Here is a 13,775-nt window from a genome sequence, read left to right on the forward strand (position 1 = left end):
ATATTCTGAAGTTTTTTTTTCTTTTTGTAGTTTTAGATTTGGGGCTTTTATACCTTTTTATACCTTCGTTTCCCATTAAAGGACTAGACAGCTTCCCCCACCTCGAGCTCACTCATATTGTCTCCCTGTAGGGTGGTATAACATTTGGAAACCTGATTGATAGTCCTCTACCCTTAGCCTAGGGAGGTGATTGCTGAATAGTGTTAGAATGAAAAGTAGCCTAGCTCTCTACCATTTGCTGGACTTACTTGTAAGGTAAAATCCTATTCCACTTAGAAATCCTTCCTAACAGCGCAGTTGCTTTTTAAAAACAGCAACATGGGCAAAACTGAGTGTGAGAAATTTAAAAGCAATGCAAAACATTTTTTCTTGCCCTTTTTTCCTGCCCAAAGTGTGCGTCCATTCGAAATACATGAGTGAAAAATGTGAATATGTATGTATGTGGGCTGCTTTTTTCTGATTAGAGTTTAGGCTGCATCTTTACTTATTTTAATTTTCTCTTTTACCTTTCTAATTCTTTTAAGGGGGAAAAAAACCCTTCTGAATCTCCTCCCTAAGTAGCAACCACAAGTAAAATGAATCAAATAAGCTTATGCCTATTTCTGGGCTTGCCTGAATTGCTAATAATTCAGTGATTTCACACTGGGTATTTGTCTAAGAATAGACCCTACATATTTCTTCCAAGGAGAAATGTTTAATTGACATAATCTTATTACATTGTGTTCTGGTCTCCTTATCCATCAATGACAACAGGTCTATGAATACATTCAGCAGAGTTTCATTATAGGATTTCTTATGACATGGATTTAGATACACTATAGGTTAAATCATTTCACTTAGTATCTACATTCAGAAAAACCCTGATTGTAACATATTTATCATATTAAGTATGTGTCACTATTGCCCTTTAACAGTTTTTGTAAAGGAATTTTCATGTTTACTTAAGCCTTTTACCAAGTTCTGGACAGTATGCCTCTCAATTCAGCCTAAAATTGTATTAACTTTTTGACTGCTAAGTCATACTTTTAACTAACTTATATTGAGGGTATAGTAGACTTATTTTATTAAAATTCATATGTGAAAATGAATTTAGTTAATATTCTTTGGTGTTCCCAATTCACTCTACAAAGCAGCTCTCAAAACTTTGTGGTTCTAGAAAGCAGACCCATTAATTACCTTGGGTTGCTTCTCCAACTTTGCTTACTACAAATGGAGTCTAATCCTTTTTATTTTCAAATCTGTCATTTCCTCCATTTGCAGTATATTTTAGGTTATATGTTAAGGAGCTGCTTTCCTCTTTTTCTCCTCTTTTGAAGATTTGTTTTATGTCTCTCTCTTTCTTTTTTAAATTCATTCCTTAGTCAAGAATTTTATCTTGTTGAGTTCTCTTCAAGTTTGAACCTTGGATGGCATTGTACTCCCTTGGTATGTATTTTACTCTAAAGTCACAGAATCTCAAAACTGAAAGGGACCGAAGAGGACATCTATGCCAACAATACCTGCAGAGAAATCCCTTCTACCATATTCCTACTGGGAAAGTCATGTCACCCTCACCAGAAGACGTCCAGCGAGAGCAAACAGACAATGACCTTTGCCAGTGCATAGTTCTAATTGGGGTAGGGGGGAGGGTCTCCTTCCTAATCGTTAGTCTCTATCTGATTCTTTGCGGTTTATGTCCATTACTCCTAATTTTTCCCTCTTGAAGTACACTAGAAAAGGCTTCCTTGGACAAACCACTTAACCTTTCTGGGTGGACAGCTGTAAAATGAGTGAATTGGACTAGATGATCTCAAATGTCGTCTTAGCTCTAAATCTGATTCTGTGATCTCAAGCCTAATCCTTTTTACAAATCACAGTTATTCGAATATTTGAGCAATTATGACTCCACTAAATTTCTCTCCACACTAAATAAATTGAGGTCTTTTAACAAAAGGTTCTTAGCTTTATCTGTAAATGCACACCTTTGGCACTGTGATTAAACCTGTGGACCCCTTCTCAGAGCAATATTTTTAAATGCATAAACTACATACGATTATAAAAGAAGCCAATTATATTGAAATTTACCCATCAAAATATTAAAAAGTTGACAGACACTAGATTAAGAACACCTGCTTCGACCAATCCTAAACTAGCATGGTTTATACCCTTTCTATTCCAGGGGTTCTCTTCTATCACTCTCCAGCTTGTCCATTCCTTTTCTCAAATGTAATGCACAGAATGGAACATATTCCAGAAATATTTAACCAGAGCAAATTAAAGCAAGATTAGAGGCTGATAGATGGCTCAATGAATACATTATTGGACTTAGGGGTAGGAAGAACTGAATTTGAATCTGGTTTCAGATGCTTACTAGCAGGATGGCATTGGGCAAGTCACTTAATCGCTATTTGCCTAAATTTCCCCATTTGTAAAACATAGAACACATATCACCTACCTCACAGAGTTGTTTCGAGGATCAAATGAGATAACATAGGTAAAGTGCTTTGCAAACCGTAAAGTGGTATAAAAATGAAAACTATTTTCATCATTATTATCATTATGCTACCTAACAAAGGTGCTTTTAAAAACAGTATTGGAGATAAAAGAATAAACAATTTAGATTTAATCACCCTTTTTTGAACTACAATATTTTGGGGGTATTCAATTTTTAATGATATCTTAAAATAAATCCATGACTTTCTGTTTAAATCATGCCAGATAGAACAAGTAATTTCTGGCCTTCAGTTACCCCATTGGTGAAATGGGTACAGTTTATCACCTTCTAGGCTCAATCATTTTATTTTTTTTAATTAATTTTTAGTTTTCAACATTTATTTCCACAAGATTTTGAGTTCCAAATTTTTACCCCGTCTTGCCCCTTCTACCACCCCAAAAGGGCATGCATTCTGAATATCCCTTCCCCTAGTATGCACTCTCTTCTATCTCTCCCCGCCTTTTCTTATCGCCTTCCCTTTCTATTTTCCTGTAGGGCAGGATAGACTTCTGTAGCCCATTTCCTGTATTTCTTATTTCCCAGTTGCGTGTGAAAACATTTTTTTAAAAGATGTGTTTTTAAAACTTTGGGTTCCAAATTTTCTCCTTTCTTCCCTCCCCATCCACCCTCATTGAAAAGGCAAGCAACTCACTATGGGTTATACATGTACAGCTGTGCAAAACACTTCCATAGTAGACATGTTATGAAAAACTAACTCTATTTCCCTTAATCCTATCCTGCCCCCCCATTTATTCCATTCTTTCTTTTGACCCTGTCCCTCCTCAGAAGTATTTGCTTCTGATTACCCCTTTCCCAATCTGCACTCCTCTCTATCATCCCCCTGCTCTCTTGTCCCCTTCTCCCCCTATTTTCCTGTAGGGTAAGACAGATATCCATACCCAATCGAATGTGTATGTTATTCCCTCCTTAAGCCACATCCTATGAGAATAAGATTCATTCATTCCCTCTCACCTTCCCCCGTTTCCCTCTACTGTAAGAGCCTTTTCTTTTCTGTTTTTTTTTGTGAGGTAATTTACCCCATTTTACCTCTCCCTTTCTTCTTCTAGTATAATCTTCTCTCATCCCTTAATTTTATTTTCCAGGTATGATCGCTTAATCTTCAACTCACCCTGTGCCTCTATCTCTCTATCTATCTATCTATCTATCTATCTATCTATCTATACATATAATTTTTTCCCCTTCCACTACCCTAATACTGACAAAGGTCTCATGAGCTATAAATACCATCTTTCCTTGCAGGAATATAAACAGTTCAACCTTAATAAGTCTCTTATGATTTCTCTTTCCTGTTTACCTCTTCATGTTCCACTTGAGTCCTGTATTTGAAAGTCAAATTTTCTATTCAGCTCTGGTCTTTTCATCAGGAATGCTTGAAAGTCCTCTATTTCACTGAATAACCATTTTTTCCCCTGAAGGATTATACTCAGTTTTGCTGGGTAGGTGATTCTTGGTTAATCCTATCTCCTTTGCCCTCCGGAATATTATATTCCATGCCCTGTGGTCCTTTAATGTAGAAGCTGCTAAATCTTGTGTTATCCTGATTGTGTTTCCACAATACTTGAATTGTTTCTTTCTGGCAGCTTGTAATATTTTCTCCTTGACCTGGGAACTCTGGAATTTGGCTACAATATTCCTAGATTTTCCTTTGGGGATCTCTTTCAGGAGGAGATCTTGGATTCTTTCAATTTCTATTTTGCCCTCTGGTTCTAAAATATCAGGGCAGTTTTCCTTGATAATTTCTTGAAAGATGATGTCTAGGCTCTTTTTTTGATCATGGCTTTCAGATAGTCCAATAATTTTTAAATTCTCTTTCCTGGATCTATTTTCCAGGTCAGTTGTTTTTCCAATGAGATATTTCACATTGTTTCTAATTTTTCATTCTTTTGGATTTGTTTTATGTGTCTTGATTTCTCATAAAGTCACTATCTTCCAATTGCTCTATTCTAATTTTTAAGGAAGTATTTTCTTCAGTAAGCTTTTGGACTTCCTTTTCCATTTGGCCAATTTTTCTTTTTAGGGCATTCTTCTCCTCATTGGCTTTTTGGACCTCTTTTGCCATTTGGGTTAGGCTATTTTTTAAGGTGTTATTTTCTTCAGTATTTTTTGGGGTCTCCTTTAGCAAGCTGTTGACTTGTTTTTCATGATTTTCTTGCATCACTCTCATTTCTCTTCCCAGTTTTTCCTCTGCTTCCCTTACTTGCTTCTCAAAATCCCTTTTGAGCTCTTCCAAGGCCTGGGACTGATTCATATTTTTCTTGGAGGCTTTGGATGTAGGAGCTTTGATTTTGTTGTCTTCTTCTGGTTGTATATTTTGATCTTCTTTGTCAGCAAAGTAAGATAATGTAGTCTGACTGTTTTTGTGCTGCTTGCTCATGTTCCCAGCCAATTAACTTGAGTTTTAAACTCTTTGTTAAGGTAAGAGTTTGCTTCCAATGTGGAGAATATACTGTCCCAAGCTTTGGGGGTTTGTATAGCTGTTTTCAGGGGTACTTGTAGGGACCTGTAAATTTTCAGTTCTTGCAAGGTGGTATGATAACGGGTAAGGTGTTTATTCCTTTCCTGGCCTGTGCTCTGTTCTATTAGTGACAACAAGCACTCCTTTCTGTCCTGAAACTGTGAGGAGGGTTTGCTCTTCACAGCCAGTACAAGCTCCACCAAGCCAGCGCTCCTCCTCGCCCCAGGACTGTCTGATCAGCCACTGGGTTCTCCCTCATTCTGTGGGTTGGGAGCTCAGGATGCAGCCACTGCCCTGGTGCCCGCACTCTGCACTCTGGAACTGGCTTTGAGACCTAGCTTCTCTCTCACTGCAGAAACAGACTTTTCCCACTGACCTTCTAAGTTGTCTTTGGCATTTGTGGGTGGGGAGTCTGGAAACTGCCACAGCTGCCACAGATTCAGTCCTCTGAGGCCTGCTCCAGGCTCACTTGGGCCTGCACGCCCAAGCCAAAACTGCGTTCCTCTCCTGCACAGTGCGATATAACTTTCTGATCAACCATCCAGGTTGTCTTGGGCTGGAAATTTGCTTCACTGTCTTTTTGTGGGTTCTCCTGCTTTAGAATTTGTTTAGAGCCATTTTTATAGGTATTTGGAGGGGTTTAGGGGAGAGCTTAAGCAAATTACTGCTTTTACTCAGCCATCTTGGCTCCGCCTCTTCTTACTGATATAGGCTCAATCATTTTAAAGCACTAATCCTCCCTTATGATGGTAATAGTGTCTAATTAAATCAGCTAAACATTTAGGCTTAAATGAAAGTATAAGTATTCTAAAGCATAGTGATTTCCTGTACATTTCTAGGTATTAATCCTGACATGTTCATTTATCTTTGGTTTTATGTGGTTGGCGACATTGATATTAGAGGCTATTAGAACCAGAAAGGACCACAAAATGTCATCTGGTTCTAAGCAAGTAAAGTATTACTGTCCTCATTTCACAGCTGGGTTAACTGAAGGCCAGAAATTATCTATACTATGTGGTATGATTAAATACAAAGTTTAATGTGAGTCAGAGATTTTTTTAAAAGGCCGCATTAAAATTGTTGAGTACCCCAAAATGTACTGAGACAAAAAAGGATGGCTAAATCTGAACTTACAGAAAATCAGAAGGTTGAATTTCAATTACCACTTGAATGAACTTTCAGTCATATTGTGAGGGCTACCAATTCTCAGGCTTGTGATGTCTCACATTTTTGCGGCAGATTAAATTGGAGGGGTGTTTGTCAAATTTGCCGATGACATAAACCTAGAAAGAAGCACAAACACAGAGCATGACTGAATCAGGTTCCAAAACAATTTTGACAGGCTAGAACGATAGGTCAAATCTAATAAGACGCAATTTGATAAAAGTAATTTTGAAATCCTACACTTGGGTTCAAAAAGTCACTTTCACAGTTACAGCCTAGTATGATAGCAGATCTCAAAAAGATCTGGTCTCACAAGCTAAATATGAATAAAAAACGCGTCATGGCTATTTTGAGAGGCTTAGTGAGCTGAGTAAAGGAGGCAGTGGGAAAGAAACCAGCATTTCTTAAGCACCTACTGTATACCAGGGACTGTGCTAAGTTTTGCAAATATTATCTCAGTTATTATCTCACAACCCTGGGAGGTAGGTGATATTATGTTCCCCATTTTATAGATGGGGCAGCTGAGACAAACAGAGGTTAATGACTTGTTCAGGGCCATACATTACTAATGTACTACTTCTCCTTGACAGGTGAGGCTGAGTGATAGCTATTAAGTGTCTGAGTCAGGATTTGAATGCAGATCTTCCTGACTTCAAGTCCAACATTCTGTCTGCTGTGTAGCCTAGCGGCTTCTGCTTTCTGAGAAGTGGGGGACCTGAGATTTTATATTTACTGCTTGTGTGGCTCAGTTCTTCAGTAGTAAAGATGATGAAAATGAAAATGATGATAATGATTCACCTATGTATGGTGCTTTATAGTTCACAAACCACTTTATGTACATTATCTCATTAACTTCCTCAGGCCTGAATTTTCTTACGTGTAAAATATGAAATGTCAGCTCCCCTGTATCTTGGCAGAACCGAACCAATTTTGTTTCCAGACAGCATAGTTTGGAATTAGAGGGCCTCAATTCAAATCCTAACTCTGCTACTTCTTCCTGTGTGAACTTTGACCTCTTTGGGCCTGAGTTTCCTCGTGTGCAGAACTAAGGAGTTAAGCCAGATGACTTTTTAGGTTCCTTCCAACTCTGAATCTGTGATCCTGTGTTCTTTTCATTTTCGTCTGAATAGTATATGATGAATTTTTTTAAGCTCCTGCTATGTGCTTGGCACTGTGCTAAATGCTGAGAAAGATGGTTCGTGCTCTCAAGAGGCTTAAGGTCTAATAGGGGATAACAGTACACAAAAGGAAGCTGAAAAGGGCTGGGGGGAGCATACCCCTGCACAGTGATATGTGATGATGATGATGATGATGATGATGATGGTGGTGGTGGTGGTGGTGGAGTTAAAACCATGCAGAGCAGCTGGGAGCCAATGAGGATTGCTGGAATTTTGAGTCTTCTATAAAAGCAGGCTATGGGAAGAGTTTTTTTTGTTCCTCCAGCCTTCCAGTCAGAGAGGTAAAAGCAGCTGAGGGGATTGAGGAAGTGCGAGTACCAAAGTTGAAGCAGTTTCCAAGCTGATGAGTTTCTGGGTGAGGAGGTTATCATAGGGAGATGAGCTTATCGTAGGGGGATGGGGAGCGTGGTGGTGGTGGTGATGATGATGATGATGATAATGGTGATGATGATGATAGTGGAGTCAAATCAAGCAGAGCAACTGGTAGCAAATGAATTTTTTTTGCCATTTGCTGTCTCTTTGACCTTGGATGAATTACAGTCCCTCTTAGCTTCATTTTCCTCAAGTGTAAAATTGGTGAGTTGGACCGCATCATCTCTAAATCTATGATCCTACAAGATCTAAAATCTATCTTCTTGGCAGTGTTAGCACATAAACTTAATGAGGACAGTTAAAGAAGCCCTTGATCCAGGGACAGAAGCAGCAACATAACCACAATCCCACAGGTGGACATTAGCCAAGATACTTTTAACCACAGAATGTTCTACCATTTCATACCACACAAGGGGAAACCTGATTTTATTCGTTTTCTCTAATGACTCATTTATTTATGCTCAGGGCTTAATGTTAACTGCACTTGTTGGGTGCTGCATTTGTGATTGTTGACACAGGATTGTTGACCAATATTGACCTTGATCCTAGCTCCTTCTTGCATACCTGTATTGGGATAAATCCCCATTCTTATTTTCTTCCCTTATCCTTTGTATTTTCTATTATGTTCTGTGTTTGGGAACCAGTTTAAAAGTATGATAATTAAAAGGAGCAAATGGATATCGGAAATGGTTGGAACCACAGCATTTGAGAACTAGAGGAGAATCTCTGCTAGCTGGCCTATCTACCAACAAATTCAATTTAACAAAGCACTTCCTTACTTCATTAGTACTGGAATTAATCATAGTTGTCCTCACATTGGATGCTTTAGGACCTTAGGGGATCATCTTCTGATGTCACCTGTTTTATCATTTTAATACTGTCCATAGAGTATTCTTGGCAAAGATCCTGGAGCGATTTGCCATTTCCTTCTCCATCGGATCATCTTTTGTCAGAACTCTCCACCATGATCTGTCCATTTTGGGAAACCCTGCACAGCGTAGCTCATAGTTTCATTAAGCTGCCTTGTCTTCTCTGCCATGACAAGCCAGTGATCCAGTAGGGGGAAAACCACATTTAGATCCATTTAACGAAATAAGTAAAAATAAGTTTTAAAAAAATCCTCAATCCACACGTAAGAAGCCTAATCCCTTTTCCCCACGATAGCCCACTAAATCCTTAATGATTGCTGTCATGTCCTTCTTGATCCTTCTCTTTACCAGGATAAACATCTCTAATTCCTTCAGTCAATACTCACCTGACATGGACCTGGGGACCTTCACCATTTTGGATGTTTTCCTCATACTTTCTCTAGCTTATGTTATCATTCTTTGAGGTAGACACAGTAGTCTAGATGTGGTCTTCCTATAATCTGAGCACAATCTTTGTAAATGAATTCTGTGCTTCTTTTTACATAAGTCAGGGTTGCATTAGCATTTTTTTTGGGGGGGGGAGGTTGACATATTGCTTTATTGACTCCTTCAGCTTTTTGTCCACTAACCACCCCTAATCCCTTAACTTTTAGACACACTTCTAGTCTGTCAAAATTTTTTTGGATTCTAACCCTGTCATAGTCAGTAATGATATATAACTGGCTAAAGTATGTTTTTAAGCTTTGAAATTTTACTTTAGTCTTGGTAGGTGGGGGAAGGGGCTAGAGAGATAGCTGGTTTATAATTATAGATGTTCCAAAAGTCTGTGAGATTAGAAGTCGAGTCAACAAACATTTGTTAAGCACTTACAATGTGCCAGGTACTATGTTAAGTAGTGAGGGTGCAAAAAGAAAGGTGGTGCCTGCCCTCAAGGATCTTATATTCTAATGGTGAAAAGGGAGCTGTTCTACATATTCCATATTCTGTATATTCTGTATTCTAATAGGAAAGGGAGCTGAAGGTAGTTGGGAGTGAGGAGGCAGGGCAGGTAAATGAACCTGCACAGGACCATAATGGTGAAATGCAGAGATCCTGAAGCAGAGCTGAGAGAGGAATGCAAGGTGGCTGGCCTGGGCCCTTTCTCAAAGTGGAGGATCTATGAAAAATTCACCAGTGGGAAGGTTGGTGGCCCTTCTTCCAAATGAACGTTCCAGAAAGGTATCTCTCAGCCATATAAAATAGGTTATAATTCCTTAATTAATTTTAATTTAATTTAATTTTACCTTAGACTTTTGGTCTTTTCTCCACAGAGGAGAAAAAAAGAAAACGAACTTTTCCTTTTTGATTCTATAATTTCCTACTCATTACAAGGGAGAAAGATTTGGGGGTTTTTATTTGTTCATTTGTTTTTAAATTTTCTTTATTGTTTCTCTTGACAACAGCCTCCCAGCTTTTAACTTTCTCCTTGCCAAAAGTCTGTAGGGCTTTATTTGAAACATTGGAATCCTGTTGACCATATGCTACACTTAATTTTACCTGTGAAGAGTCTTCAGTAAACATCCTTTCCTTGTTGCCTTTGGTTTTTGTTCATATAAATGGAGTGTGGAAAAAATGAAATGGAGCAGGAATATGGAAAATTTCCTTCCATTTCGCTGGGGCTGACAGAACATGTTCATGTTAAGTTAGACAAGAAACACTATTAGAATTCTATCTATTTATATTGAGCTCTGTCTCTTCAAATAGTGTTCTGCTCTGTATTTCACCCATTAAGTTAATGTATCACTCCTCATGCCTGACCTTTAAGGGAATAAGTATTAATGAAAGACATTCTGTTCAATAACCAGATGACAAGGGTTTGGGATTTGCTGTGGTAATTGGATTCTAGTAACTGGAAAAAAAGCGGTGGTTGATATTTGCAAAAAGCTCTGCATTTTTCAAAGGAGATAGCCATATTAGTCATAGAAATAACAAGTATTCTTAGCAAACAGCAATAATCCTGCTTCTAGAGAACTTCCTTTGTACATTTCAACATCCTTACTGTCAGTATAATAAGAGACAAATGAAAAGAAACAAAAAATGATCGTTCATTGTAAGTTCTTGATTATTAAAGCTATAAGAAGAGAGCAGATAATTCAGAATGGCAGCTCATCCTGGAGCTTTCTGCCTGCAGTTTGCAAATCTAGGAAATGTCAGGAAACTGGTAAGGCAAAGACTTCAAGATCTGGTGGTAGGGTCTGATAGATTCACTCACCTTATCTCTTATTATAGATCAACAGTGGGATTGCTGAATAGGCAAAACTACTGTTAATTGAGTGGCACCTAATAATGTAACAGCAGTAGGAGCAATAAATGTTTCTTGGGCAGAGAATGCAAGGAAAAAATGATCAGGGTTCAAAGGGATTAACGAACTGGGGGAGAAATAATGACAGAGGGAGTAATTTTAGCCCCAAAATTAGAGAAAAAAATAATGAGGATAACACTTCTATACTGGTGGGCTGCAAGTACATCCCTATATTGCTGCATAGGAGGCTGGGGAGAAAGAGGTGAAAGGCAGGTCAGGGACTTTCCTCTGAGCCGCAGGCACCTGGGAACACTGGCCTCCCAGCATATCCTTTCAGAACACCCTGACTCTTGTGTCTTCTGTTGTCTAATCTACTTTATTTGACTCACACAATTACTATTTTATGAATTACTTTGTTAAATGTATTTGTTCAACTATCCTTGACTGTGATTGTCTTTTGTGTAATAGGCATTTAGTAGGAGGGAGGTGGGCAAGTGGATCAAGAGTAAGCTAACTGTTTTCTTGTATTCCTAAAAGAGCGTCTACCCCTGGACTGCAAATATCTGATGTGTAGTAGATACAAGTCTAGCTCAGTATCCTTCTTAGAGATGGGAAAATGGAGAAGGGAGCTCCTAGCCTAGCCGTGTTCCTCCTGCTCTACTCAAAGGTGGAAAACCTCTCACTTCACTACAGGGTGAACCACATCCCAGATCAGAAATCTCTAAACCAGTCCCCACAGCAAGGGCTACTTGGGTGACTGTGGTGTGATACAGTCTATCATAAGTGGATTTATTGGTCTGTGTTACATAGTTCGCTGTATAGACAGCTCCTTATGTGTTGAATAAGCAAAAATTGTTAATATACAATGTTGTTGTTTGTTCTCAAAGAAGACAAATAACATCAGCAGAATGATGTCTTGACTTGTGAGTGAGTTGGATTTAAGTGAGGCAGAGTGTGTAGACATCAGCCTCACTCTTTCCTCTAGTCATTGGAATCCAGTGGCAAGACATAGGTCAAGATGAGTGGCTGTGGCCCCTCATGCAGTGGGAGACTTTGGCCTTTTTGAGCTAATGAAAGTGTATGGGAGTGCATGGTGGATTTAAAAAAAAAGTTTATTTGAGTTGGTTTTAAAAATCTACCAATAAATTTAATATAACAAAGCACTTTATATATTTATATATAATTATAGATAACATTATATCATATTATATTATATTATATTATATTGTATTATATTATATTATGTTATGTTATGTTATGTTATGTTATATTATATTTATTATATTATATTAATTATATTATATTAATTATATTATATTATATTATATTACATTATATTATATTATGTATTTTTATATTTTTATATGATATAATATAAAAATATATAATATAATATATAATGTTATCTATAATTATATATAAATATATCTCAGGCATATAAAATAGGTTATATTTATAAATCAGGAGTTATCCCACATTGCTTTTGTTTTTGGTTTGCTCTCTTTAACTTTTTCATTTATTAATATCAGACCAATTCTTCTGAGTAGGCCAAGTTAAATTGCCATAAGGCTAGGCCCCTTTTCAGATCATCCCTTGGAAGATCCTTAGTGTTTAGTGATTAGCAGGTTTGGTAAAACATTTGGAAAACCAGATACTGGCCATCTATCATTTCCTTTCTCCCTTTGAGGAAAATGAAAGTTGCCTCAAGTGTTTGAGCAAAAATACAAAATGGGAAATCCCTCCTTTAAAAAAAAAAGAGCTTAATTTAACGAATACCAAAATAATTGGATGTATAGTAGAACAGCCAAGAGAATTATGCATGAAACTGAATATCTCTATTATGTATAGCTTGTTTTTCTTTTAAAATATAATTTATTTTAGATATATTCTAATTTATTTAATAAATTTAACACATAACTTTCACAGTTTTCTTGCTTGTCTGTGATTCTTTCTGATTTCTTCCTTCTGTCTTCTTATAATTAAAAAAAAAAGGTTTCAATGACCCTCTCTTGTTTTTCTTTTTTTGTTTTTCTTTTTTCTTTTTCCATTTGTTATCATAGCCCTGGGCTCCTTTTCCTTTTTAGCCTCATTTCTTTTCCCCCTCCAAATTGGAAAAACAGAAAGAAAGAAAGAAAAAAAAAATCCTTGTAGTAAATATACACAGAAAAGGGAAGCAGATTCCCATGTTGACTATGTCTCAGGCTGTATGTGTTTTTCTACAGCTTTATTCCATCACTTCTCTGTCAGGAGATGGATAACATGCTTTATCATTGGTCCTCTGGAATCATGGTTGGTTATTGCATTGATCAAAGTTGTTAAATCTTTTCAAGTCACTTTTATATACCATGTTGTTATTGTATACAGCTCTACACTATATCACTTCATGCAATTTTCTCAGATATTTCTGAAACTGACCCTGTTGTCATTTCTTATAATGTAATGGTTTTCTATTATGTTCATATATCATAATTTGTTCAGACATTTAATGCAGACAGGTCTAAATGACAAATGATAAATAAGATATACCTCACTTTAAGGTGATTTGTTAGAAGTTTACCCTTGTAGACAGACCTTAACTGTAGGATGGTGGGAGTAAGCAAGAATGCCAAATAATAGTCCTTTCGATTAAAGATAATGTTTAAAATACATAGGCTTGGCAGAGTATACTTCCTTCAGTGGCTTAAAGCAGGGAATATTGCTAACCCACGACACTGGAATTTTTATTGACCCATTTGTCCAGCTGGTAATTTCACACCCATGTTACTTATAGGTTAATCATTTCTAGTGTTCTGTTTTTACTATTCTTTCTTTTTCATTGACTGTTATTTCTAGTTGGTGTAAACAAGGCCAAACAGTGATACCGGACTCTTCTAAATAATGATTTTTACACTAATTTTCTGAGCCTAGTCCATTGACTCTTCAGATCTTACTAGAAAGCAGAGATTCAGCTATAGTATAAGGA

At 37.2% G+C, this 13,775-nt stretch overlaps 1 protein-coding gene across 1 annotated transcript in view; it reads left to right on the forward strand.

The window, feature by feature from the left end:
- TLN2 (talin 2) overlaps nt 1-13,775 on the forward strand; it is a 575,966-nt gene that overhangs the window by 296,953 nt on the left and 265,238 nt on the right.

This window comes from Phascolarctos cinereus, unplaced genomic scaffold (assembly GCF_003287225.1).
Source record: "Phascolarctos cinereus isolate Bilbo 61053 unplaced genomic scaffold, phaCin_HiC Scaffold_3;HRSCAF=262, whole genome shotgun sequence".
NCBI classification, from domain to species: domain Eukaryota; kingdom Metazoa; phylum Chordata; class Mammalia; order Diprotodontia; family Phascolarctidae; genus Phascolarctos; species Phascolarctos cinereus.